Source organism: Mesoplodon mirus (assembly GCF_964341445.2).
Source record: "Mesoplodon mirus genome assembly, chromosome: 6".
Taxonomy (NCBI): domain Eukaryota; kingdom Metazoa; phylum Chordata; class Mammalia; order Artiodactyla; family Ziphiidae; genus Mesoplodon; species Mesoplodon mirus.
This window is the reverse complement of record NC_138982.1, coordinates 9105106-9119023: the sequence shown is the minus strand read 5'-3', so window position 1 is coordinate 9119023 and position 13918 is coordinate 9105106. Positions and strand designations below refer to the sequence as shown.

General features: G+C 42.9%; 1 protein-coding gene across 1 annotated transcript in view; it reads left to right on the top strand.

The window, feature by feature from the left end:
- The window catches only part of PCOLCE2 (procollagen C-endopeptidase enhancer 2), a 67896-nt gene that overhangs the window by 26473 nt on the left and 27505 nt on the right, over positions 1-13918 (top strand). The window lies entirely within an intron of this gene.

The following is a 13918-nucleotide window of genomic DNA, read 5'->3' as shown; positions in this document are numbered from 1 at the left end:
ACCTGTCCGCAGCCTGTTAGGACCCGGGCCGCACAGCAGGAGATGAGCTGCGGGCGAGCGAGTGAAGCTTCACCTGCCGCTCCCCATCGCTCGTGTTACTGCCTGAACCATCCCCCCGTACCCCGTTCGTGGAATAATTGTCTTCCGTGAAACCTGTCCCTGGTGCCAAAAGGATTGGGGACCACTACTCCATAGCATCTAGCATAATTCTTGGTATTTGATAAGTGCTTAATAGAATCTGGCTTTTCTTTTTTAAATGTACTCTTGTACATAATTTTATAATGTTATACCTAACATACTCTTACAAGTAACCTAAGACTATAGTGTCATATCATTCTTATTACTTCTTAATAAAGATCACCTTAGTGACCTCTGGTTAAGCATGGTAGATTAAACACACGTGTTTATATCTGCCCCCTCTCAAGGTCCCACCAAAATTACAGGAAGGAAGTTCAAAAATTTAAACCCACAAAGACGAAGGGAACTGGAATGGTACTAACAGTACATGAGAGATACCAGCAAAATTTTGGAGGATAAGAAAGCAGATGGTCCGTGGTAACTGAATTAGCAAAGGAGAGAGAATGAAATCGTGTCTTTCAGAGGGGAGGGGGCGCTGCCACCGAGGAGCAAGCTGATTTGTGCCACGGAATTGGAGGCACCGGGTTTCCTGGAAGGCAGCGGAGCAGGGGAGGTTATAAATTGGAGTTACGTTTGAAAGCCTTTTAAGAGCAGTGAACCTCTCAGGTTCCCTCCCCCACTCCCAGCAGCAGGGAGGCTGCCTCCCTTCCCTGTTGCCCTCCATCATGGCAGGGCTTCTTCTCTGGGAACTAGAGAGGTTCTGGACTTGGGAACTGCAGGTCCAGCAGAAGGGGCCAGGCTGTTGGGGAGGTCCTCCCAATCCCCTTTCCTTCTGCTTCTCTCATGAAAGCTGCAGCAAAGTCTTTACCCCTCAGACAAGACATTGAAGGATCTCAGCAAAAATGAAGAGCCCCAAGGGAAGGACCTCAAGACACTGACTTTTGGGAGACCCCGGGAAAAAGCCAGTCTGTCCCTGGTCACGCTGTGGTGACTAGCCCTGCCACAGAGCTTCCCATCTGCCTCGCCTCAGTCGAGGGGTCCTAGACATTTGAGGAAAGGCTCTTACCTGAAAGAGTGGAGCCCAAACAGACAGAAACCAAAAAACTCCAAGGAAACAGAGACAATGCAGAGGGCAGAAGAAAATTTCAAAATGAATATGGTTCTCCTCAGAGAGATCAAAAAGGATGTTGTTCATGTAAAATAAAAGCAGGATGCTTAAAAAAAAAGAAAAAATAAGTTAAACACTCTCGGAAATTCATAATTTGGTAGAAATGAAAAATTCCAATTAATTTTTAAATGGATAGAAGGGCTAGAAAATAAACTTGAAGAAGACACTCAGAAAGCAAAATATTAGAGAGAAAAGGTAAGAAAATTAGAGGATCCAGGAAGCCCCATCTGACTAGGGAGAGTTCTAGAAAAAAAGAACAGAGAATACAAAAGGGAGGGAATTATCAAAGAAATAATACTCAGCACAATGAATGAAAAAGATAAACACCAAGGCACATCTTTGTTAAAACTTAGACGAGAAAATCCTGCAAGCTTCTGGAGGGGGCAGAAATCACGTAGAAAGGGAAAGGAACATTAGTTTATGGGAAGCTAGAAGTCAGTGGAACAATGCCTTTAAAATTCTAATGAAAAGTATTTTTAAGCTATAATTCTATACCCTGCCAAACTGTCAGACAAATGTGAGCACAGAATTAAGGCGTTATTTTTTTTGTTTCTTTGTTTGTTTTGGGGTTTGTTTGTTTGTTTTTTTTGGCCACACCATGTGGCTTGTGGAATTTTAGTTCCTTGACCAGGGATCAAACCCAGGCCCTCGGCAGTGTGAGCGCTGAGCCCTAACCACTGGACCGCCAGGGAATTCCCAACACGTTTTTAGAAATGGAAGATCTGAAAGAAAAAAAAAAAAAAAGGAAGATCTGAAACTCTTTATCTCTGTATACCCTTTGTAAGAAAACTACAAGAGGATGAGCTCCAGAAAAATGAAGGAATAAAGCAAGCAAGAAAGAAGACATAGGAGCCCCATGGGGATTTCCTGAGTTAATGGCTAAGCAAAATCCCAGCCTAACAGCTGTGCAGCAGGACTTGAGAGTAACCAGACCAGACCAGAGAGATAAGAGGGCAGGAGGGTGGAAGGCTCCAGAATCGATATTTCAAGGAGGAAAATGAAACTGATAAAACACCCATGGCTGACGATTACTGAGAGGGGTTTTAGTGACAAGCACGTGGAAAACAAAGCTTAAAGAACAAGGCAATAAATTAGCCCTAAGAAAAACAAAAAATTGTGCAAGAAATGTAACAACTTAGTTCAACAGTGAATAATATTTATGTGGTCGTAGTACTGGAAATCCTAAATATTGATTTAACCAGAACTTTCATGGGGGAGGAGGGGAAATAGTAGTAAGTAAAGAGATAAAGATTTAAAAGGATAAATCAAGAAATAGAAGCACAAGCATTTTATTAAGAAGCAAAGAGGTAAATGCCAGATAAAACAGTCAAAAAAGTTAAATTGGTTATCCCTGAGGAATCAGGGATGGGAAGAGGGGCAGGGCTGTTATTTTCCGTTAAAGCCTTGTAGTGCTATTTTAAGTTATAAACTATGGACATGATTTTTTTGGATAAAAGAATGAGGTTTAAAAACAATTTGAGTTCTTTCTTGTAACAACCTAATGCGGCCACATGAACCCTGTTTCTTACTCCTTCAAGAGAACATTGGATGCTCACATTTGCATCTGTTCTGCTTGAAATGTGCTTACTACCTTCCTGTGACTTCTCTTATCCCAGAAGGGAAAGGCTTTCTCTTTCATTCCTAGTAAAATAGTAGAATTTTGTGTTCCTGGGCCATTACAGATTTTTCAGATGATATCACAGATTACAAAAGGATTTTCTTGAAAATATCATTTCAGATTTTTTTCTTAGGTCATCACATAGAAATCAGTGTTATCCTATAAAAGCTTTCAAAAAAAAATTACACCCACATGTCATTAAGGAGAAAACACGGGTTCTGTATGAGCCAAAGGCCCCTGGCTAGCAAAAAACAACCCTGGCTTCTGTGTCTGTTGCCCTTAAGCCTAGCTGTCAGATGACACAGACCAGTGGCTTAGGGTAGGGATGCTTTTTCTCCATGAATCTCCACCAATCACGTTTATCCCATTCTGGATTAACTCATGCTGACAGCTTCTGGAGAATTGAAAATATATCCTAAAATGACTTAAGTACTTTGTTCTATTTTTTGAAGGTGTGAAGAAATTGGCTAGATTTAATTCTATGACCTACCTGCAGTCTTTTATCATGAAACACAGCTAAGAAAAAGCAATGACTATCCTTTCGTTAAAAAAGCTATAATCCATCATATGCAGATTGAGAGATTATAGCAAACCAGACTGCTTGGGATGGGTGTTGTTTTTACAGTCTTCTTCTCTCACATGTCTTAATGGAGCCCTAACTTGATCCAGGGAGGCACTGCCAGGTTCTGTGTCACAGGGACCCTCAGAGTTTATGTTTTCTCCACCTGGATATGTGTCACTGTGCCGGCTGCTATTATTTATGGCATAGATGGCATATGGCATGATAAATGGCATAGAAAGTCCCCAAACTGTTCGCAGATCTGAGACTAAAATGAAGATAGAAAACCCTTCCCCATCTCCATCCTCACCTTCCCTGCATTTTTTTTGGTGTCTAGACTCCAGCTGCCTGTGGGTTCAGACTCAGATGAATCAGAGTGGAGCAGTCCTGCCCCTGAAAGGTTCACAGTCCACCTGGAGACAGAGCACACACCCCAGACCCTGTGGGCCCTGGTGGGCTCTGGGAGCGGAAAGAGGGAAGATAACATCCCCTGAGTGTGGACATTGGTCAAGCAGTGGGAGGCTGGTGGGTTCCTAGAGAAGGTGCATTTGGCCCAGTCGTTGAAATCGGGGTGGCAGTCGATAGACTGAGATGGGGAGAGAAGAGTCCAGGCAGGGGTTATGTGTGTGATCTCATAGAGGATGGGGAGATTCGAGCCCAAGATACAAAGGGCTGGGTAAAGATGAGACCAGAATGTCAGAGGGGTGGGCCTCACACAGCCTTGTAAGGAGTTTGGACTTCATTCTGCAGGTTACAGGAAGCCATTCTTTCATCCTTTTATCCATTCAGCAGCACTTCATTTAGTCAACCTATGGTTTTTACTGGGGCAGCTTCAAATTTTAGAGGAGGGACCCAGATGCCCTGCGGCCAGGAGAGCCAGGCGGCCGCACTTGTCCTGGACAGTTCCGATGTGTACCTGCCTTTCAGGGCATCTCATGTGATTGACCATTTGTCATGGATTTTTTATTGTTTTAAAAGAAATATTACTCCTGAGAGTTGCTTTAAAATAACGCAAGATGGGTTTGGTAGAGCTTCCCTTTGCGCTTCCATCTTCTGCCGTGGTCTTGTCTAGAAGGGCATCGTACACTTATACAGTAGGCAGAGTTCTCTCTTCAGCACGTGGTTAAATGTGAAAGACAACCAGTGCAAACTTGTCTCTTTTTTCCCAACACAGCTAAGACCTTTCAAGGACAACATTCCAGACACCCACTGATCACGTGAAATAGCTTGGGCTTTAGCCACTAGGTTCAGCCACTCCTTCCAGTCTTGGGTGGTAGAGGGATGCGTGTTTGATGCTTCTGGTCCCAGAAGCCAGGTGGCACCAGTGCTCTGGTTGGTGCTGTGACCAGTGAGACACACAAAGCCACCAGGCTACCAGTTGGCTGGTTCAATGGACAACATGGGAAGTATAGGTTCATCGTACGCGAAATATATGCTGGGGAAAGGAGGCTGAGCTGTCCTGCTGTAAAACAGTCTGAGTGCTCTTGCTAGAGTGGTTTCATTATTTATGGCTTGGTATAAATCTACAGCTCTTTATTTTTATAAATCAATATTTTATTGTATGGTAGTGCTTTTTTATTTTATTGTTGGGTAATGCTTTTTTATTTTGCAGTAAACCCTTTCAAGAACAAATAGCTAAAAAGACAGCTCATGTGTAGTGAAAAATTAAGTAGTGAATTTCCAGTTCTCAGAAAAAGTGATGACGAATGCATAACTTGCCCAGAAGATTTGTCATCACTTACATCTGTGGTAGGGTCCTAGTGATACCATGAGCCACAGGAAAAGCAGAAGAGGCACATCTGTGAAAAGATGTGAGCAGTATGGAGGTTCCTTAAAAAACTAAAAACAGAGCTACCATAGGATCCTGCAATCCCATTCCTAGGCATATATCCAGAGAAAACCATATTTGAAAAGGTGCATGCACCCCAATGTTCATTGCAGCACTATTGACAATAGCCAAGCCATGGAAGCAACCTAAATGTCTGTCCACGGAGGAATGGATAAAGAAGATGTGGTACATATATACAATGGGATAATACTCAGCCATAAAAAAGGATGATATATAGCCATTTACAGCAACATGGATGGGCCTAGAGATTATCCTAAGTGAAGTAAGTCAGACAGAGAAAGACAAATACCATATGATATCACTTATATGTAGAATCTTAAAAAAAAAGATACAAATGAACTTATAAACAAAACAGAAATAGATCCACAGACACAGAAAACAAACTAATGGTTACCAAAGGGGAAGGGGGAGACGGATAAATTAGGAGTTTGGGATTAACATACACACACGACTGTATATAAAATAGGTAAACAACAAGGACCTACTGTATAGCACAGGGAACTATAGTCAATATTTTGTAATAACTTATAATGGAAAAGAATCTGAAAAAGAATAGGTATATATATATATATATATATATATATATATATATATATATGTATAACTGAATCACTTTGCTGTACACCTGAAACTAACACAACATTGTACATCAGTTATACTTCAATAAAAAGTAAAAATAAATAAAATTACTTCATTCAGAGTTTAAAAAAAAGGAATACTCTACATTTTTTAAAATTTCTATATGTTATATATATATATATATTTTTTTTTTTTTTTGCGGTACGTGGGCCTCTCACTGTTGTGGCCTCTCCCGTTGCGGAGCACAGGCTCCAGACATGCAGGCTCAGCAGCCATGGCTCACGGGCCTAGCCGCTCCACGGCATGTGGGCTCTTCCCGGACTGGGGCACGAACCCGTGTCCCCTGCATCGGCAGGCGGACCCTCAACCACCGTGCCACCAGGGAAGCCCTATATATATATATTTAAACATATTTATTGGAGTATAATTGCTTTACAATGGTGTGTTCGTTTCTGCTTTGTAACAAAGTGAATCAACTATACAGAATACTCTACATTTAAACCCGACTTTTTCTCCTCCCCCAGGCAAAACCTAAACGAGTAGCTTTTTACCCATTTGCCTGTCTCCCCATCCTGGCTGGACTTTCCTCAGAGTTCCTGTTGCCCTGGGTGCTGCTTTGTTGTGCCTTCACATTTTTCCCATCTGCATTTTCCCGTGGCAGACTTGAGTGGCCCTGCGGGAGCCACCTTCTCCTCTCTGGTTTTTCCATCTTCACCCTCAGTCTTAGGATGCATGACCAGCTTCTTGTTCATTTCACAGCCAGGTCTTCCATCAGAAGACCCATTTCTTTTCCCATCTCGAGCAGTATCCATGGCTGCTGACTGTCTTCTCACCTTCGCTGCCCAGCCACAGATAAAGGCGTCAGGGGTCACGACGGTGGTGCCAGAAGAGCCAGTTAGACTTTGCAGGAGCCATTGAATTTACAGCACGTACCTCGGTGATGCCTCTGAATTCACTCTTTTCTGACTGCTTCAAATCATCTGTCACCTCCCTTCCTATTCACACAGCCTGAGACCGTGTCCACTTCTTGGTGGCCACATTACAATGCTGATTCATATGGAACTTATAAGCACCAAAACCTAACAAAGATATCTCCACAGTTGCCTGTCACCGAGCTGCTGGGTCAGGACAACAGGCACGTGTCACTATCCATGTGTCAATCAGGATAATTAACCCAAAGTGTAAAGCTGTACCAAACAGCCCCCCAAATCTCAATGGCCTGACACAACAAAGGGTTATTTCTTTTATAAATTTATTCATTTTATTTATTTATTTTTGGCTGCATTGGGTCTTTGTTGATGCACACGGGCTTCCTCTAGTTGCGGCGAGTGGGGGCTACTCTTCATTGTGGTGCACGGGCTTCTCATTGCAGTGGCTTCTCTTGTTGCAGAGCATGGGCTCTAGGTGCGTGGGCTTCAGTAGTTGTGACACATGGGCTCAGTAGTTGTAGTTCTTGAGCTCTAGAGCCCAGGCTCAGTAGTTACGGCACACAGGCTTAGTTGCTCTGCAGCATGTGGGATCTTCCCGAACCAGGGCTCGAACCCGTGTCCCCTGCATTTGCTGATGGATTCTTAACCACTGCGTCAACAGGGAAGCCCCAAACGGTTATTTCTTTCTTTTTTTTCCCTTTATTTTATTCAGGTATAGTTGATTTACAATGTTGTGTTAATTTCTGCTGTACAGCAAAGTGATTCAGTTATACATATATATACGTTCTCTTTCATATTCTTTTCCATTATGGTTTATTACAGGATATTGAATATAGTTCCCTGTGCTATACAGGAGGACCTTGTTGCCTATCCATCCTGTATATAATAGTTTACATCTGCTAACCCCAAACTCTCAATCCATCGTTCCCCCACCCCACCTCCCCCTTGGCAACCACAGGTCTGTTCTCTATGTTTGTGAGTCTGAACGAAGGGTAATTTCTTGCTCACGTCACAGTCCAGTGCAGTTGGATGGCTGTCCAGGGCAACTCGCCTTTGAGCATTAGCTCCTGTGTGGCTCTGCCATCTCCTAGAACCTTCCTGTTTCCTCCGTTGAGTCCCCTTCTTAGAGCAAAAAGAGAACTCCGAAAAGATTGTGCAGGGGACTTTTATGGCTCGGCCTGGACTTGGATACCTCACTTCACCTGCATCCCACTGACCAGGACCCAGGCACCTGGCCCCAACCTAACTGCAGTGCAGGCTGGAGCATGTCAACTTCCTGTGTGCCTGGGGAAAGGAACCGAGATCAGTGAGCATCTCCTCAGCTTCTGCCACGGTCAGGCCATGAAACACAGTCAGGTAGAAGTCATGACACCTGGGCTCTGCCGCTGACTTGCTGGGTGGCTGTAAGTCATCAGAACCACTCTGAGCTGTTTCTTCCTTTTCAGAGGGGTGCCACTACTGCTTGCCTCATACCTGTTAGTTAGTTTACATTGTTATATAAACTTATGTGCTAGTAATAGGAGTTGTGGTCTGCACTGTTTTTTTAAAAAATTAAGATTATAAGGATTCCAGTCATTTGTTCAATAACTATGTTTTGAACTCCTGTAATAGCTAAGTATTGAACTAGCTGTGGGCAACCTCTGATCTCTGGATGGTACATTCTGGTGTAGAGACAGATGATAAATAATCTGTAAAGAAATAACACAGTTATATGGTCAACATGGTCTAAAACAACTGAAGGGCTCGAGAGAGACCCCTCTGGAAAGGTGACACTTGAGCTGAGAGTTAAATAATGAGGTAGGTAGAGACAGACTTGGGAATATCAGGGAGGAGAGTGTGCTGAGCAGAGGGGCCAGACTGTGCAAAGGCCCTGAGGTGGAGAACCAGCTTGGAGGGTTCCTTGAACAGCCAGATTGTTGCATGACAAGGAAAGATGAGGTCAGAGAGGTAGTCAGGAGCCATATCATACAGGACCTTAAACCTCTCATTGCTTCAGTTTCCTTACCTGTACATTGTAAAACTGGGCTAATATCAACTTCATAGGGTTGCTGTAATTAAGTGGGATAATATATGTCAAGGGCTTAGAAAAATACCGGCACCTTTTATACACTACTTAAGTGTGTGATTATAGTACAGTGAGGATTTTATTCCTGCTATGCTGGGAAAGCTTTGGACAGTTTTCAGCAGAGGAGTGTAACCTCATCTCCACTGGTTCTCATGGGCTGGGCTTGAGGTAGTTGGGGGTTTCCACCCTCCCTCCAGACGTAAGGGTGTAAAGGGGTTTTTCTTTGGTAAAAACCCTAACCAAAAGAAAAAAATTTTTTTTTTCAAAACATCACGTTATTTCCATGAATCAAAAATGTATGTCTTATTTTCCAAATGTTTATAAGATTCCATCTTTAAAAAGAGGAGTATTTAAATAGACACAGACGATGGGAATTCCCTGGTGGTCCAGTGGTTAGGATGCCTCACTTCCATTGCAGGGGCCACAGGTTCAATCCCTAGCCGGGGAACTAAGATCCAAGCAACATGGCACTGCCAAAAAAAATAAAATAAATAAATAGAAGAGACACGTGAATAAGATCTTGAAGCTTCTGATTTATCCCCCTCTTGAAGCCTAGCCAAATAGTTGTGCGTAATTTGTACATACATTTCTCTGGATTACATTTGGAGATGTAAGTGAGTTGACACAGAGCTGCCGTGCCTCTTGAACTTGCTGTAAATAAAATGTGGACTGCATTTTAGAACACGCTTTCTGAAAGGTCTGTTTGTGGAAGAAGAAAATCTAAGAAGATTAAAACGAGGGCTTTTAAAAAAAATCAGACAGGCTGCAGAAACAGATCTTTTTGCTCAAATTAGTAAATGATGCGTTGGGGGAAGAAAAGATAGAGACACAAAGGAGCGTTCCCACTTCTACCGAAATCTATTCCTCCGCACAAAAGAAGCTGGCTTCTATTTGCAATTTTTTTTTTGCAACAGATAGAAATAGATTTACTTGAATATCATTTCAAGTCAAATATACACATTGGTAGCCAATAACACAATTTTAAGTCCTCTGTCATCCACTCAGTTATTTATTTATTTTTACATTTTATTTATTTGTTTGTTTGTTTGTTTGTTTGTTTGTTTGTTTGTTTTTGGCTACGGTGGGTCTTCACTGCTGCATGCAGGCTTTCTCCAGCTGCGGCAAGTGGGGGCTACTTTTTAGGGGCTACTTTTTAGTTGCGGTGCACGGGCTCCTCTTTGTTGCATTTGCTCATAGTATCCTGAAAATGCAAATGACCAGCTCAGAATGCAATTCCCCATTCATTCTCTGGCAGCAGCCCTGGTGTTGGCATCCAGCGACTTGGCATACTTGCCTGTGACCATAAGGACAGCCCAGGGGCTGTGGGGTGAGCTGAGGTCACTGTTGCAGTGCTGAGCTTTGGCCCACACAGGACTCGGCTACTGATAGGGAAATCACAAGCCCAGAATTATTTTTCTACAGGCAGATAATGAATCCCTTGGTCAATAGAATCTCAACAACTTGGTAGCCTTGTCTAATTTGCTACCCCAAAAAAGTACCTTACTTGAGTTTCTGCATTGTTAGCATTTACGGGAGATTTGAGATATAAAGTTTCCCCAAAGGTATGTATCTTCTATTTTTGGTAAAGAATGACCTAGAAAGGAGAGGGGCCTTCTGGAGTTTTGCTGCTTGGTGGGATATGAGATGAAAACCCAAGAGGCAGAGCCACCCAGAAGGTGCCTCGTCCAGGATTTGTGCAAAGAAGCCGGTGTCCATTTAGCTCTTGATGGATTCATTCATTTAATAAATCTTTAGGATGCACCTCTACTTGGGGCCACGTGCTGTCCAGAAGATGGGGATGAAACAGTGAACAAGGCAGGGGGGGATCCTTACCTTCTAGAGCTCCATCTTTCAGGGAAAATGGACACAAAAACCTAACTATGTATTTTGCATGGATACATATACATGTATATAAAAGTATTTTGCATGGCACAGGAGAAAACTCACTAAATTTGTGACAGTGGTTGCTTCTGAGAAAGGAGGGAGAATGAGGCTATGAATGAGGACAAAGGAAAACTCATTTGATCTGAAATTACGTATTAACTTTTTAAAGGAGACTTTAAAACATGTATTCACAGGATGTTAACAATGATCAATTCTGGCTGGTTGGTACCCAGGTGTGTGTTATATTACTCTCTGTTTCTTTCTATATATATATATATTTTTTTTTTTTTTTTTTGCGGTACGTGGGCCTCTCACTGTTGTGGCCTCTCCCGTTGTGGAGCGCAGGCTCCGGACGCGCACGCTCAGCGGCCATGGCTCACGGGCCCAGCTGCTCCGCGGCATGTGGGATGTTCCCGGACCAGGGCACGAACCCATGCCCCCTGCATCAGCAGGCGGACTCTCAACCACTGCGCCACCAGGGAAGCCCCCTTTCTATATTTTTTTATATCCCTAACAAAGAAAAATCAAGGGTACAGACCATAGATTCTTCAACTGGAAGGTCATCTTCAGAGAATATGCTTTCCAAAGTCCTTTAGAATGATAATCCAGGAACTCTTAGCAAAGTTCACCTCACAGAGCATCAGACAATCTTGGTTCCTTATATAAATATGAAGAACAGCTGTTGTGTTACAGCGAAAGGGTTTGATGCAGTGTGCATCTCACTTGCAGTAGAATTTCTCTTTGGCCTTCAGTGTGAGATGGCATTCGTCTGTGGTTCCAATAGACCCACAATGGGTACAGATCTCCCCTGAAACCTTCCTTCCAAAGAGTTTTTTTCAGGGTTGTTGGGTTTTGTGTTGAAAGTTATACGATGTAACCCATTTTCTGCTGCTGATCTATTTGTGTCTCATTCTCAGAGAAATTTCAACTTTTCATTGCATCAAGACCAAATAAAGAATGTTGGAGAAGGAAAGATTTATCCCATTGGGAATGAGTATCCAAGGCTTGGATTCCATTTCAGCAGCCCGACCACAGTCACCCAGTTTTCTCAGTGTCAGGGAACTGTGATGAATGAAATAAAACAAGACTATGATGCCCCCTGTCCCTCCTTGTTGCAGTCATCCAAAGACTCCAGGACAGTCTCCCTCCTTTCTTGTAAATTTTAGCCCCTGGCTCATGGTCACTGTCTTCAGCACCTTCCTTGTCATCATTCACAGTAATTTCAATATCTATGTGGATGATCCCTTTGGGTCTTTAGCTTCCTCTCCTCCATCGCTCCTCAGCCACGCACTTCCATTGTCATTGTCCTTGCTTCTACCATGATCTAGGTTGTTACTGCCCTCACCCTACTGAGTCCTGATTTCTATGCTTATAACCCAACTTGGATTCCACGGTCCACCATTATGGTCATTCTCCTGCCTACGTCCTCTCCCCCACCATAGTCCTCACTTGGCAAACACCCCTCCACCTCCCAACCTCCCCACCCAGCACTGCTTAAATCCAGCTCCAGCCGCTCTGCACCTCCACCCAGGGAGCTGAACGTGGCTGGGGAGAAAAAGAATGCAACCATGCAGAGAGGACTCACTTTTTTTCCCCTTTTTAATGAAGTATAGTTGATGTCCAAGATTATATAAGTTACAGGAGTACAACATAGTGATTCACCATTTTTAAAGGTTACACTCCATTTAGAGTTATTATAATTATTAGCTACATTCTCTGTGTTGTACACTCTATCCTTTTGGCTTGTTTATTTTGCACATAATAGTTTGTACCTCTTACTCCCCTACCCCATCTTGCCCTTCCTCCCTGCCCTCTCCCCACTGTGGTTTACTCTCTATATCTGTGAGCCTGTTTCATTTTGTTCACTACTTTGTTGTACTTTTAGATTCCACATATAAGTGATATCATATAGTATTTGTCTTTCTCTGTCTGACTTACTTCGCTTAGCCTAATACCCTCCAAGTCCATCCATGTTGTTGCAAATGGCAACATTTCATTCTTTTTTATGGCTCAGTAGTATTCCATTGTATTTATATATACCACATCTTCTTTATCCATTCATCTGTTGATGGACACTTAGGTTGCTTCCATATCTTGGCAATTGTAGATAATGCTGTTAAGAGCATTGGAGTGCATGTATCTTTGAATTAGTGTTTAGTTTTTTCGGATATATACCCAGGAGTGGAATTGCTGGGTCATACAGTAGAAAGGACTCACTTTTTTTTTTTTTTTTTTTTTTGCGGTACGTGGGCCTCTCACTGTTGTGGCCTCTCCCGCTGCAGAGCACAGGCCCCGGACACGCAGACTCAGCAGCCATGGCTCACGGGCCCAGCCGCTCTGCGGCATGTGGGATCCTCCCGGACTGGGGCACAAACCCGCGTCTCCTGCATTGGCAGGCGGACTCTCAACCACTGCGCCACCAGGGAAGCCTGTGGCATCACATTTTGATCATTTTCTGATCATGGGATAAATAGAGATTGTATGCAGCAAAGCAGAACAAAAAAACAAGACATTCTACAACAGCTATCTCCGTGAGAATGCTTAAAAATTTAATTGCATTTTTTGCTATCAGCTTCTTAGACTGTTGCTTTAGAGCTTCTGATATTCACACTTAAGATAAGCTTCCAGCAAGTAGAATGCAACCATGTCAAAGCCAAAATATCCCTCTTCTTGTGAGTACTCTGTTACAGCTTCTACACTGGGTGTGTATGTGTTTGACAAAAAAGGCAAATAACACTGAAACACTTCTTATTATTATAGGAAAAAAAATTCATGGCATTTACCACCAGCAAGGGGAAGCCGTATTTATATGAAAGCATCTGTTGATCTTTGAGTCTGAGGTAGTTAACTAAGATGAAGCAATCAGTGTTGCTTGTGTTTTTTTTTCTTTAATCACTGACCTTTGTCATCTGTAAGCTTTTACAGAATGAAATTCTTATTCTATTGAGTATGAAACAAAGCTGATCAAGACTTTAAACAGCTGGGATGAAGAAATTAAAATAGTGTGAACTGGGAAAGGAATGGGGCTTTTGTAAGAATCCTGCCAAATGCTTTTGTAGTCATTTTCTCTTTTTTTTTTTGCTATACGCGGGCCTCTCACTGTCGTGGCCTCTCACTCTGCAGAGCACAGGCTCTGGACGTGCAGGCTCAGCAGCCATGGCTCACAGGCCCAGCCGCTCCGCGGCATGT